General features: G+C 32.9%; 1 pseudogene; it reads right to left on the bottom strand.

Moving 5' to 3' along the window:
* Positions 1-700: 700 nt before the first annotated feature.
* Positions 701-16,257, bottom strand: LOC149538287 (methylthioribose-1-phosphate isomerase-like; annotated as a pseudogene).
* Positions 16,258-16,495: the final 238 nt, after the last annotated feature.

The following is a 16,495-nucleotide window of genomic DNA, read 5'->3' as shown; positions in this document are numbered from 1 at the left end:
ATAATACTGGACTCTATCAACCTTTTCCTATTCCATCAAAGCCTTGGGAGGACGTAAGTATGGATTTTGTTCTTGGATTACCAAGGACACAAAGGGGTAATGACTCAGTATTTGTGGTGGTTTATAGGTTCTCCAAGATGGCACATTTCATTCCATGCCACAAGACCCATGATGCAGTACATATTGCAGATTTTTCTTTCAGAGAAGTGGTGAGACTACATGGTCTCCCAAAGAGTATTGTTTCTAGCAAAGATACTAAATTTGTGGGGTATTTCTGGAAGACTTTGTGGAAGAAGTTGAGGATGGAACTGAAGTTCAGGTCTACACATCATCCACAGACTGATGGAAAAATAGAAGTGGTAAATAGAATTCTAGGAAATTTGTTGAGATGTTTAGTGGGAGATAAGCCCAAGGGATGGGATTTGATTCTACCACAAGAAGAATTTTCTTACAATAATTCTATAAACAAGGGTACTAGTAGATCACTATTCTGAATTGTGTATGGGAAGGAAGATTTTTCTCCAAGATCTAACCGTTGTAAGCCCATAGGGCATGACATTGGGTCTATTTACATGTACTGAGTGTAGTAGCATATTTTATTGATAATAATATTTCCCCTTTTTCCCTATTGCTTTAATTCTAGTTTTGGATTGTGTCTTCATCATAGTTGTACTTGTCCAATGTATCCTTTGTCTGCTCCTTAAGAAATGTTCTCTATGAACTCCTTTATGTCAAACACAAAAGTTGGATCCTTCTTTGTAATGATGCCCTATTTTACACAACACATTTTAAATATTATATGCCAAAATATATATCATGGTTGCACTTGTACAATGTATGAAATGAAGAAAACCAAGTTTGAGATCAAATTGTATGTTTGTTTGAAATGATAGTTTATTCAAAAAAGAGTAGATATAACAATACACCTTTTTTAGTTATAATGGTTGAGATAAGATTTGTAGGGGTAATATCAAAAGCAAGGTTCCAAACAGAAATCCCAGATGGATCTACTTGTTAACCTCGGCCACCAAGAGCATGAGTTAGTTATTTTGGTGACCTCTCTTCAATTATTATGTACTCACTAGAGGAAATTGAGAGATCCACTAAGGTTAGAGGAGAAACTATATAAAATGGGATATGATGGTGGAAAGATGAGAGTGTCAGATCATATGTCCCTATTTTATTTGTTGTGTCACCTATGAAAATATAATACCAACTTAGCAAGCCTTAACATACAAGAACAAATGTTGTTAGCAAAATTCTGTTAGCCAATCATCTAATGAGATTTAATTTGATGAATATCAATTTCAAATATCATAGCAAAGAAATTGCAAGATATTAATAGTAATTCTACATACCATTTGTTGCAATCATATCTACTCCTACAACTATAGCATCTACACAACCTGACTTTTGCAATGTCACTACTGCAAAATCTACTATAACGACTACAAGTATGTTATCATGGACCAATTCAATGTGGTGAGACTTGATTCCTAAAAGAAATGCAACAAATCTTCAAGTCAATATAAATCTTGATATTGAAATCATACGCGATAAATTTGTTCAGATATGGAATTTCAATAAAATGCAGAGTTGGATCAAAATGTTTAGCACTTTCATGTTTCATCAACTTTGAGGGATACAACAAGGAAGTTTCTTGGGAAAAATGCTAATCAAAAACTTATGTTGCTTTCGAAAACCCAAAATAGTAGCACAAGTAGGACTAGCTGAAATAAAATATTGTAAAAAATTTCACCTAATCTCCTTAATAATCAGTAAGCCTGTGAAATTGTCAACCATCAATACACTCTCTATGTTTAAAGAGAACCCTTGATCAAATAATAACTAGAAAATTCTCTTGACATCAAATGAACAATCAATTGGCAGGTGGAAATCACTACATATGCTAAAGTAGATGACTTTTTAAATTGAAATAATCTATGATAACTTTTTGAGTCAAAATTGTTTATGATAATTTTTCAAGTTACATTAATTATTAGAATCTAGATACAAACAACACTGAACAATTTTGTTGAATATTTTTTACATGAAGTGAATTCTTATAGACTAAAATATAGAGTTCAATCACATAAATTAACAAAGAACCATTCATAGTACCTAGTTGAATGGTCTTGTCTCTGTTCAAAAAGTAGTCTCTAACAGTCCCTCAGAATGAAGTGCACGAATCACACCAAGAGCAGTAGCATATCTAGCAGTTGCAAGACTAGGTAAACACATTACTAAGTTATGTTCGAATCATGTAGAGTTCACAAAGAAATGGATACATCAAACATATTATTGAAGTTCTATTACACCTTCCAATGTTACAATGAGTCAAAACATTAAGGTTCTGAGTTTTTTTGGTCTGGCATAGAATAAATTTAGCCCCATGTAAATCGATTTCTTTCTTAGAATTGACATCATCTATCAGCATTCCTTTAGCAGCTTCAATATAGGCTTGTACTCAAGAAATGAGATTAGCATCCTTAGAAGCAAGCACCCTTAGTGTAGTTGATTTTGTGAAGCAAGGACTAGTTAGAGTTCATCTCATCAACAATGATCTCTTACATTTTTAGAGTTAGATTAGATGTCTCAACCCTTTATCTATTTGTGATTTGTTTTATTAGAAGTAATTGAAGAGACATCATTTCCAAATCATTCGCATTTGCAAATTTTATGTCGATTGAATCAATAGAGTAAGTCCATTTTTTATGCCTAAGATATCACATTATTGTTAGTGAACAGATTGTCCTCCAAGAAAATACATACAAATATAACCCTGAATGCCCAAATGAGCAGACAAAATAACACCAACAGTTGGACAGGTTATCACTGGGTTGATAACCTTCCTCTAAATTTTATCAGGTATAGCTCCCTATGTGAAATGCTCAATGAATTAAATGTAAATGATTTTACCAGAAATCATAAAAAGACAATAGACATCTACCTGTAAACACAGAGTAGATGCGAAACCTAAAAGCCTAAAGAAAAGAAAAGCAAGGAGCAGCAGATGACACAAAGTTCATTCACTGAACGCTGCATTACATAGTAAACATGAGAAAATGTCTTTCGTTCTCTTGAGAGAATTGAAAATCAAAGCTTTTAAAGATATTTCAAACTGATAATGTAATAAGAAAACAATGATATTGAAATGTAATTTAGAGAAAACTGAAAATGACACAGTTCGTAATCAATGGAAGGAAAATACACCATAATCAAAGTTTCGATATACTTAACCCTCAGTCTCCCTTCCCTGACTGCAAAAGATCACAAAGTATCTTGTGCACATTACAACCAAACTGCCATTTCAAGAAAGATAGAAACTCCTTTCACAATATTACATTAGCTATCAAAATCCTATCTCTATCTCAGACACATAGTTCTAGAAAAGGAAAAACGGCCCTTGCTCTGCCTCTTATAGCCTCTCAAGAAAATGGAATAATCTTTCAAAATCTTCTCCCTGGATGAAGCCCAAAGTTTGCAGTCTGGAAGTCAGAAGAATGGAACCCCTCAGAACTAGAAAATCTCCAATAAATAGATCCCCCCCTGCTTTGGTTTCCCAGCAGTTTTTAAATAACTGATTCTTGAAACTCATCCTTTTATCAGCTTTAATGTTTTTAAAAACATTAGGAATATGAATATATTAATAATCATATTTAATATTAAAATATTCACCTATATACTCTTCCGCAACCAACATAACGGATCTTTTTTAATCTCATGACCATTTAAAGTATGCTGACAGGTGGCATTTGCTGGTGACAAAGTGCTGATCCGACAGTGTTGCACTTAAAAACTTATAACTTTTGATCCGTACATAATAAAGAAAAACCGTTTGGAGAGATTTTATAGAATTAGATTTTTTATAACATATCCAAAATTTACTTTGATCCAACAATTGGATTAGGAGATATAGCCCCTGAAACAAGACTTATTTTTCTGTCATATGCATTTGTTACTGTCATTTCTGACCCGACAGTGTTGCACTTAAAAACTTATAACTTTTGATCTATATAGAATAAAGAAAAACCGCTTTGAGAGATTTTATAGAATTAGGTTTTTTATAAAATATCCAAAATTTACCTTGATCCAATAGTTTTATTAGGAGATATAGCCCCTGAAACAAGACTCATTTTTCTGTCATATGCATTTGTGACTGTTCTGGATAATTCTGATAGACCTGCACACAGTCACCTATATCTCACAAATCAAACTAAATTTCTGAGATCACTTTGGTGAGAATTTATATATCTTGATAATTTCCAACACATTTCAATTTTAGAAAGATCCAATAGTGGATTTGGGAGTTATGACCTTGGAACTAAGACTTTTTTATGGAACAACAAACATCCGATTTAAACAAATCTTGATCTATTTTCCTTTATTCAAAATGCAGCCCATTAGATAACATGAAATGTTAGACCATTTATGTTGAATATATATTTCCTTGGCTCCAAATAGATGCATTCATCTTCTACAACCATGAGCTCTGAGTGGTACAATCTATTCTTTTGCATGCATTTTTTCCCATTGACATATGGTTGATTGTTGCCTCATATTTGTGATTCTCCAAACCAGAGGTACCTAAGCCTGAGTGCTTTTATAAAGACTTAATTGCCTTTGACCATGGAGCTTCATTCTCTATCTTTGACTATCACCATCGTAGCAACCTATGAGAAGAACATTCAAATCTTTATGTTGTCGTGTGGCCTTTCCTTTTATGCTTTCATTGTGAGATGGACTCATTTGATCTTGATTTGAGCCTAGCAAACCAAGCACATCGCACACATATCTAATGCATGTGGAAATTATACAAAGAATTTTCCCCTTTGTGTCAAGACTGTGTCTTCTTTATTGATTTCCCATGTGGGGGTTGCATACCTTCCTTATTGAATATGTTGATCCATGTGTGCTTCTTTATGAACATATCCATGGTAATGAGTTTATGACAGACTGAATACATATGTCATGATTATTCCATTTCATGTCAACCAGTATCAGGTATTTGAAAATAGATTAAACCAGATCTTCACAATCTTTATCTGCACTTCTGCACTTTCTTGAAACTATTAAACTAACAGAATCTTACCTACATCATGAATTGAGATGGGACTCTAAGCTTTCTGAACCAACAAATCTGCATATTAAACTCTGAACTTGTCGAACCTTTACTCTCAAACTTATTCATATTTTCAACTTTTGAGCTTTGAATTCTAGCTTGAACATTGTGAATGATGACTGGCTTAATAAACCCTGAAGCATGAACTTGAACCTATGACTTCAAACTTCATACCTTCCAACTGGGAGCTACTTTTGTGGTGTTAAACTTTGAGAATTTGAATCATTACACTCTGAACTTCTATACTGAAAGGTTGAACTCGACAATTTAAGCCAAGATCTAAATCTGCAAATTGAACCAATGAGCCACCTTGAACTTTTGAAACACTTTGAACCACCGCACTTGAACTTCATCTTAATTTGCACCTCTGAACTTTCTTGAAGTCATGGAACTAACAAAGTAAACCTGGTGAATGCATTGGGACAGAATTCTAAACTTTCTAACCAATTTGCATTCTGAACCCATTTGAATTTCTTTGAAGCACTTTGAACTACTTCGAACTTCAATTCAAAGTGGTTCAAAAACTCTGAACTTGAAGTTTTAAAACTGTGACTATATCGAGCACTAACAATTGTATAACTGAATAAAGCACAAAATTAGAAGGAACCTTGGGGTTGTCTTAGTTGATTCACATTGTCCCATGTTTAGCATCTAAGCTTCCTTCTTCGAGAGAGGATTCAATATTGGGTGTTTTATCCTAGAATACTAAGAGATCCATCCTACATGTTGAAGTGGTCATAAAACTTTCATCAACATGCCCCATTGAATAAGTGGTATTGGTTGGCTTGCTGCTTGATGCTTTCCTTTCTGCACTGCATTTCAATTAATGATATTCCAAAACATGGCATGCTCTCACATTGCCCATTTTGTAATATGGGTGATCAAAAAGTAGGAAGGATTTTGCATTGCATCTTACTTTCTATTGGAACTTATTTTCAAAAAGAAGAATAGAGGTGTCTGTTACAAAGCCATTACTTGTAATCCACTGATGAATTTTCTAATTGGTTTACATATGTGTTTCTTTGCAAACTAAATCAATTCCTTAGTCATTTTTTTTTGTACAAGTTTGTTACAAGAACATCTAAGGACTTAGTACTCATAAATCCTAAGTCATCAATAAGTTAAATGTCAACTGGTTAAAATTGCTCATCAAAGTGATTACCAGATACAAAGCTAAAAATAGCATAGAAACATTAACAATTATTTAGTTGGATGGTATATATATCATAATTATTTCCAAGGTCAACTCAACTAATTAAGACTTGGACTAAATTTCTACAGTATCTAAGTTACATGTTCTAGTCTATCGTATGAAACAGCGGCTTAGTATTTGACAAACTTATATAAAAAAAAAAATTTCCATGATAGAATGAGTACACTAATTTCATGTCATCATTATTCAACCTGATAAGTAATGTCATAAACTAGTTGTGGCCCAGAGTTTGGCACCTATAGATAAACAATTCTATGCCACTGCACTACTCTTGGTAGGCCCACAGTGGCAACCTAGCACCAAGGGCTCCACCATATCCAAGAGGCCAATTTTATTTTAACTCTACATAACCAAAACTATTTGATATGTCAAGCCTTTTGTCCATTTTTCTAGTTCAGCCATTAATTTTGTGCATATAAGGTTGTACATATGAATGATGATTGCATAGAAGAGTCATTTTCTAACACAAACTCAGATAATTCTCCTATAGTGATCATTTTCTAACACACACTTGGATAATACTCATGCTCTTGGGTGCTCTATCAAAAATATAGTAGGTTCACTCTTTGTAATGAGAACCATGAAGCTGACTTGAAAAAAATAATCAATCAGGAAATGTGTCCAATTAGTAATATTTTGAAGCCACTTTTGGCAACTTTTCAAAGCTAATTCAATAGAGATTCTTGTCATAAATCATTGGTGCTACCTTAAATTAGCCATAGTTATGAGATAGCAAATTTAACTAACTAGTTGGACATAACTATGCACTGTATGAAATTGAATAGACTTGCTTTTATATGTATGGAACAAATTTACACAGTTACATTTAGTTCATTGTGATTAGAATGTGATGATGGCCATGTTCATGATATTATCTAAATTCCGTCACCTAGAAATGTGCACTGAAATCCTTTTCAATTGACATGGCAATAGCCACAATCATGGTGATGATACATTTTCAAGCCTTGTAACAATATTTTTAAGGCTGGCAACATACAAGAAATTGGTACATTAATCATTGGGTAAGATAGCATGGACTAAAAACCAAAAATTAACACATCTAAAACCTTGATATGATAATAATTCAATCATCAATATATACCCATCTTTTAATCTTCATCCTTCAAACTATGGACCAGTAGTAGTCAACATGCCCATTTAGCCTAGCTATGATTTCCACATTATATTACATTCACTCTTTGCAATAAGAACAATGAAGTTGATTCAACAAAAAAATTCAATCAAGGTGTGCTTTCGAATAGTAATATTTTCAAGTCACTTTTGGCAATTGGTAAAATCTAATTTAATGTAGATTCTTGTAACAAATCTCTAGTGCTATCTAAGATTGCCCACAGTTGAGAGATCTAAAATCCAAAGAACTAGTTGGACATAAATGTACACTGTATGAAATCATTTATATTTTCCTTTATATGTATGAATTAAATTTGCACAATTCCATGCAGATCATTTGTAAGTAAAAGGTGATGATGAGGTGAACTCTAACCAGTCCTTGCTTCACAAAATCAACTACACTAAGGGTACTTGCTTCTAGGGATGTTGATCTCATTTCTTTTCACTCAATCTTAGTCATTTCCTTAAAGGAACTACACTATACCCATTTCTCTTTACTCAATCTCAGTCATTTCCTTAAAGAAACTTTTGATGGCTAGTACCTAGCAACTCTGGAAAAAGTAGTGTTGGGAATAAAGGGAGTGTAGGATATTTGGTGAAAGGAGTAACCATACAACTAGAGCAAATTTCTTGGCTTAGTTGAGTTTCAAGATATCAAACAAAGCCTTATAGAAAGTGGATTTATTGATGCCAAAAGAGTTGTGTTAATGTCTTGTTTGGTTGCTATAAATGTGGAGAACAAGATTAGTATGCATAGAGCATGATTATATTGCTAGGAGGAAATGAAAGCAATCCTAAAAAAGAAATATGTGCAACATAGCTTCTCTGAAAAAGAATCTTTTTAACGATTGACCAAAAAGAAAGCATAAACAATCCACAAAGAAACATTGGAAATAATATTTCTAGACATAAGCCATTGGTTTTCCTACAAACCTATTGCCATTGGTACGATTTTGTTAAACCAATTGTAAGCAGTTACAATAAATTAAAAAAGAAATCTAAGAGATTGTCATTCAAAATAAAACTGTTTACTTACCAACTTTCCATCAACAGTCTGAACTTTAACCTACTGACCTTTAATCTCCATGACTTCTCCATCAATCTAGGCCACTTCAAAACCTTGCACCCATACTTGAGAACCTACAAGAATTTTTATAGGAGCAAGAACACTACTTGGTGGTTAACTAATTTAGGAACAAGAACTACTAATGGCAATAGATTTATATTACAAGATTGCCAATAAGATACTTTCATAACCTTAATATCAATCTAATCCATCAAATATGACATTTTCAAAACTTTCTCTCTAAGGAAAAATCATATGCTAGAGGAAAGAACTATAAGAAAATAAATATAGATCATCACATTTGATGACCATAAGTGTTCACTTACTGAGAGATAATAGTGGCAAGGGTAGCTCTAGTAAAACCTAACCTAAGTATGAGAATAAAAAGAGGAAATAGTAGGGTATCCAATATGTTGTTGGACCCCACAAAAGTTTTAAAAATCACACCTCAGGAGTAAGCTTATGTGCATGCACAATTCAGTAATTTCAAATTTTATAATATGTGGATATTATATCAAAGTTGAAATAGTAGTCTGATGAAAGCCAAAGTGAATTAAAAATCAATGAGTGAGTTTGAAAGTGTAGGGAAATCAAGATACCATTTTGATTTATATTAGGATACAAAAATAAAATACAATTTTAAATTTTAATGCAATTGCAAGGGGTACTGACAAGATCATTGTACATGGAAAAGATATAAATATAGATTAGATGGCATAAATACATAAGAGAAATAAAAGGAATGAATGGACTTGCCAAGTCTTCATCTTGTCTCTATAACCCACACAAAATGTCAGATATAAGTACCTCACTCTCAATGGTATCAAATTGTTTTCCTATGTTACAGATGCCAAGCATATAACTATGGAGGAAGCAAGAGATTATATAATCCAAACTCGGCATGCTTTCACAAGAGCGGGAGTGGGGTTAAATAAAATTTATGATGAAATGAGGAATAACCTAACAATAGATCTCAATAGAAAACTACAAAAGGAGAATGTGGAGTCTAAATTTATGGGGTTGCCAGAGAAAAATAGAAATCTGTTACATGAGATCAATATCCTAAACAAGCCTCTTAAAATGCTTCCTTTCTCTCTTAGGACTTTGATGCTGGTTACCCCATCTAATCTATTACAAAAAGCCAATTAATAGTTAAAGAATTCTCATAACACTACTCATTCTTTTTAGTCATTGTGTTAATGAAGTGAATATAATTCTCATATCACTAGTGCCTTAATGTCAAGAATGGATGATGTGAAAGTCTTGACTCCTTGGCTTTGGAAGGAATTGAAGAACAATGGTCTAACAAGGATTAGAGAATTCCATCACTCGGTAGATATCTAAGAACACTCTATAGATTAAAAAGATCATGGTACGAGTAGGGAAATTCATGTATATTCGAATCTAGCGAAGGCTTCCAAAGATAAAATTAATCAAAAAGAGGGTCTTGGAAAAGAGGTTCTATCACAAATCCCAAAAATGAGGATAGAATATACCTCCAATCAAAGACATATATGAAGAGAAATTCTGATATAGGTAGGCTAGATAAAAGAACTTGATAAAATGTGACATAAATTCTTATAGTAGTAATCAGCATCAAATACTAAAGAGCCCAACTTTCCTTAAAAATAGGTTGTGGAAAAGGCCAATACTACTTGTAGACACTTAAATTCGATTACACTACTTTGGTAATCCTATTTAGCTATCTCTAAAAGGCATCATTAATTAAATTCCTATTTATTTAATACTTTTCCATCCCCTAGCTAATTAATTTAATTAATCATCTATAGTCCTAATTGATAAATCAAATAACCCATTATTTATCAATTAAATCCTATTCTCCTATCTAATTTCAAATCCAAAATTTATTAAAATCACTTTAATAAATAAAACCCTTAAATCTAATAACCCCTAAAGCCTATCTTAAAATCCTCCATTTAGCCTAATCCACCCCATCCACCCATACTAACTAAGCTTAGCCACTAACTTACCCACCCTCATAAATTCCATCCACTTGCACATCTCTAACATCCCTAATCTAATTCTAACCCAAGCCTAACCCATCCCCTAATCATTTGCACATTCCTAAGCAAGCTTAAAACTTTCCTAAACCAAGCCAAAGTCTCCCCTCAAAATATCCCAACCACCAAGCCATGAATGCTCTTACAAAGCCATAAATGTCTCTTACATACTCACTCATGACTCTTACATACTCAACCACCCTCATGAAACCTTTGACCAACCCTTATCCTATCCTCTCACACCCATCCTCCTTGTGACAAGTGCCCACTCCCTATTGGTGCTAAACAAGCACAATCCATGTGCTCCCCTTTAGGTGCATCCTAGCCCTCCCTCACCATCTTGCCATCCTTGCATCTTACCCCTCCATCGCTCAAGCCCTTAGCCTATAAATTGGATCCCCTCCCAAGCCATTTTATCACAATCTTTAAGCTAAAGTTACCATCTCAGTTTGAGAAGCCAAATCCATACTTTTACATATATCCACACCAAAAATCCTAAATCCATCTCCATTGAAGCATTTTGAAGCTTGAGCATACATCCCAAATCCATATCAAAGGACACCTCTACAAATCAAGTGATCATCCTCATTGAGAGAGCCTATCCATGGCTCATATTCTCATTTGAGGACCTCACTTTGTCTCATCTAAAGTTTATATTAATTTTGTTAGTTAATGCTTTGGTTTTTAAATAGATTAGTGTTTCTTGCTAACATATTAGTGTATACACTACTCATAGTTAGATATTATCAACATACTAGTAAAATCATAATCATAGTTTTGCTCAGTGGGTGAAGGCATTTTTAGTTGAACTGGAAGTGTGGGTATGTCATTTGCTATTTATTGCAATGAAAAGAATTGATCGAGGACTTGAATGTCAAGTATTTATTTTCAACCATCTGAATTGTAGAGAAGGATTAGAAGGGAAAATTCCAAGGAACCTTCCCTAGACCCATCATGATTGACATGATTGTAATCAATGCAACAACGAATGAGGATGATACCTATATCTAAAAAAGCCATATAGCTCAAGGGCCAGTTGATATTCATGGGGCCATGTTGTTGTTATCATGCAAGGGGTAGCATAGTATCCATGCCATGTCTAACAAACTGGTTGGGTGGCCATTGCCAAGATATGGCATCAAGGTAGAGTCAAATGCTCCCATACTCTTCTCCAATAGTGTTTCTCCCAGAAGTTGTTAAGTGATATCATTAATGTTAGCATGTTTTGTATATTAATTTAAACTTTGGTGTAGTGAAGCATGAGAAATCCATAAATACTAATCGGTAAAGCATGAAAAGTGTGGAGGTATGAAGAGCATGTGATATGGAGTGGAAAAGTATGACTAGTTTACTATGTACAAAGGAGTATCTAAAGTTCGATATGTGCAACAGAGTATCTAAAATTCAATATGTCAGAATTCAATAAAGCATCAGAAGTACTAAGGGATGAATATGCAAGAACCTTTGAACCTTGAAGTGAGAAAATGTATTTGAAGTGTTGTATTGTATACAAGCCTGATTTCTCTGATGTATGGTGGTAATATGCAGGAAATATGGTGGTGCATCCAAAATATGTAAGCATGGGAAGTTGAAATATGCAGGAAAGAGCTTTTGAAGTCCTAATGAGGGAATGATCTATAATCCTCTACATAAAAAGAAACCAGTTGCAAAATTTTACTTTTTCCATAAATAATGATTTAATTTACAAACATGGAAATTAGTTGAGGTGATGGTAAAATTACTAGACACCTAATTCTCGAAGCACTCTATTGTTAACTAACAGTTATAATGGATAATATACTATCTAATTAATGAAAGACTTTACCAAAAAGCAACTTTTGACTAAGGTAGATAATACAAATAAGAAAACTATTCAAAATAAGGATTGTTTGTATGGTGGCTTGTGGATTGCAACACTATCTATTGTCATATGGGAGTTATGTTAGGAGAGAAATAGACACATTTTTAAAAATAAAAGGATAGGATAGGAACAACTTATCAACAAGATGGAGGCTACCATTATCAAGATTGTGAATAATAGAATATTGAATATGCAAAAAGTGGTGAAAAAGATGACTTATTGGGATGAGAAGATGAGAGGTAGATGGATTTGGGTTTTATGATTCCTTGGTATGTTAGTTTGAGCTTCACTTGGTTTTGAGAATACTATAATATTCTCTACTTAACAAGGCCAACCACATGAAGGTGAAAGCTCATTTGGCCTCACCCCCCTCCCCTAACATCAATCTAAATTACCCATTCTCATCTAATTACATACTTCATTCATTCATTCGTCCATTTATGAACTATAACATTCAATCAGTAAAATCACATAACATTCATTAATATGATATAAAATTCATTGATACACAATACTAATCAAGACTTCATTAACATAAAATAAAAATCAATATTAATATGCAACATTCATAGATATTTACTTAAAATAAAGTTCTTTCATTATCCAAAAAGGTTTATCAAAGACCATTTTGAAAACATCATTTCCTCTTTTTGCTTGTCTTAGCTCTATTAAGAAAAAGGTTGATAGGAGCATCAATATCTTCCTCATTTTCCTCCGCTTGTGGCACATGTAATGTCAAATTATGATGGCTCCTCCTCTTTGGAGGAGTAGGAGGTTGCTGCACTAAAGGGGGCTCTATTGCAAGAACAAGTAAATGGGTTAAGTTGGCATACTATTTTTCTTTTTTTAATTGTTACAAGTCTATAATTAAGTACTAGTACAACATAACATGCATTTTTATTACCTGACAATGCCACATCATGTACATTAACATTTTGATCCGCCGCCACGTCAACATGCTAAACACTTGGAACATGCTCCACTCCTTCACCATGATGTTCAACATGCTCTAAAAATTCAAAAAAATGATACACATCAAATTGCAATTGAAGATATTAAATTGTATTCATAATTACATAATTAATTTCCCATAGAAAATTAATACCTCCACCACTATAATGCACATCATGGCCTTCATTACAAGTAGGTTCTATGATAGGATATGAAGACTGTAGTAAAATGTTATGCATATTATTATGTAGTCAATTTATGTTCAAAACTAGTAGCAAAAAAAAAATTTCTCAACTTTTCAATTTCATTTACTTTTCATCTAACCAATTTACCTATGTCTCATTTGGTGCACCAAATTCTTGGGTAAGGCTTTTAGATTCTTGGCATAGGCATGCAGCCATGACTTTATAACCTTCCTTCAAGGAAATTTTTCTATCTTCATCTATGAGCTCCACATTGAATTAAGTGCCCTATATTTTTTGCTTAACATCATCAGTTTTCCATGTATGGTTTCATAAAACAAAATTGTTTGCAACTTTGTATAAAATATATATATATATGAAATTTTACTGTTGCTACTTACAAGTTGAGACTGAAGATTCATATAGCCACCAGAGCCAAGTTTATGTTGGCCAACTTTTTCTAGTCTTGCTTTTCTAGCCACAAATGTGTCCTACAGTCTATGAACAATTTCAAACATGTTAGATTATATATTTACAAAGATGACTAATTAGTGCATGATTACAATGTACTTAATACTATCATGAAATACCTTCTTTTGCCTTGTGCTAGTTCATTTACTCTATTTTCACATAGCCTTTTCTCCTTTGCATCTTCTATTATTTCATTCCACTCCATCAATGGAATCATAGGAGGACGCTCGTACTTTGGGTTCTTCATAAGACCCCTTCTATGTTGATCCCTCACAGTCTTTGTATACCTTGATGCTCTTTTCAAAAGTAGGGCAGTGTCAAAAACATTTTTTTCCAAATAGGTCCTCAAAAGATGTAATTAGCTAATTTTTTAATTTAAAAGCTTGTAAATTCCACCTTTTTAAAAAAATTAAATTTTTAGTTCAATAACTTTAATATAGTAAAATAAATGGAAGAAAAGAAAAATTATGTAGCAATGATATGAAACTACATACCTTTTACGTATGGTGGGTCCAAATAGCCTCAATTTCATATCAAATGTGTGGTCAAAGAATACATTATTACCTACAAAAACATAAAGGGATTATCAGTCCAAAACGAGTTATGTATAACTAAACTAAATTTACACTTTAAATAATAACCATTTTAAAGCACCTGGAAGCTTTCATAATTTAAATGGAAACATAGTTTTCTTGTTCAGCAACAATGTCCCTTCAAATGAACTAGTACTAGTCACACGGATTACTCCAAGAAATGGATCGGCTTCAGTAGTACTGCTCTCTATTGCTCTATCAATTGAAGGTCTATCTATTAATGCACAATATAGGTACATGAGTATAAATTCCACCCAACAAAAAAATAATGCATGATTAGCACATCATGCAATATAGCAAAACAAGGTTTTACCAATTGTATTGGGTATAGACGAGGATGTTTGCATGCTCCTTGTTGTTGATGATGCATAAGGCAATATTGGACCACCAACTGAAGGAGGGGTCCACACTTAATTGTGAGCTGAAGAATAAAATATTGTTAGCAAATACATTTTCAATGGATAAAGATAAAATGGGATACTAGCTAGAAGCATCCACAAAAAAAAAGTTAAGTGTTCTAATGTTAATGAAAACAAACAAAGAAAGTGTTACTTACATGAAGGTTGTGCACTACAACCCTCACCATGTTCACCGTGCAATGTCACAACTGACACATATTTATGTACAAGAACACATAATATTTTAGATCATGATCCATAAGATACTATAAAATATTAACATCTATTGAACTTCTATTATTTCTTTAGATTAATTATTGCTTACCTTCAAAGATTGGACCCTACAATCCAATTGTTTTTTCATTGCCTCTTTCTCCTCTCTTGTGTCATAGTCGATGATAATGTTAACAATTTCATTTGTGTATCTTTGTTTGAGCTGTTGGGCCATGAACATAGGGTCAGCACTAAAGGCATTGTCATGTAGAAATGATGCCCGTATTTTAGATCGCATTTGATTTGCTATTATTCTAGCTTTTTCCTATCATTTGTGACATCAATATCAGTAAAATCTCATCAAAATAACTCCAAAGCCATAAATAAAAGAACATAATAATATGACATTTTTTTCTATATAACAATAAAAATTACAATAATTAATGTTTACCTCCACTAAAGGTGTCTGAGCTGGTGCAGCCCCACCTATGCGTGGTGATCTACGCATGTTGTCCTATGAAAAAGATTACTAATTCTTAGAAAACAACAGTCAGATGAAAGCATTTGACATGTTGTACTTAATTTTTGTATCTGCACATATGGTTTTGAAAGAAAAATTTGGTGTAACTAATGTGTATATCTACAAAATTCAAAATCAGTAAATATCATCAAAATAACTCCATAATGAAAAGAAAATAATAATAGGACATTTATTTGTATATAAAAATAAAAATTATAATAATTAATGTTTAACTCTACTAAAGGTGTGTGAAATGGTGCATCTCTGCTTGTACATGGTGGTCTACCCATGTTGCCCTATGAAAAAGACTAGTAATTCTTAGAAATCAACAGCAAAATAAAAGTGTTTGACATGTACTTAATGTTTGTATCTACACATATGGTTTTGAAAGAACATAATAATACAACATTTATTTCTATATAATTTGAACAATTACAATAATTAAGGTTTACCTCTGTTGAAGAAGGTGCATGAGATGGAGCATCCTCGCCTGTGCAACATGGTGGTCTATCCATGTCACCTTGTGAAAAAGAATCAATAGAAAAATGAAAGTAATAGACTTACCAAAAAAAATACTAATAATAAAGTAGATTGTATATGTAAATCATTTACCTTAAGTTAGCCAAAAATTTGGTGTAACTAATGTGTATATGTAAAAAATTATTTGACATGTTCTACTTAATGTTAATATTTGCACATATGGTTTTGAAAGAAAAGTTTGGTTGTACATGACCCCATCATAGTTGACATTGA

This window comes from Cupressus sempervirens, chromosome 9, assembly GCF_028749045.1.
Source record: "Cupressus sempervirens isolate cs-2001-9-10 chromosome 9, ASM2874904v1, whole genome shotgun sequence".
Taxonomy (NCBI): Eukaryota; Viridiplantae; Streptophyta; class Pinopsida; order Cupressales; family Cupressaceae; genus Cupressus; species Cupressus sempervirens.
Note: the sequence above shows the minus strand (reverse complement) of the source record. Positions and strands in the feature narration are given on the sequence as shown.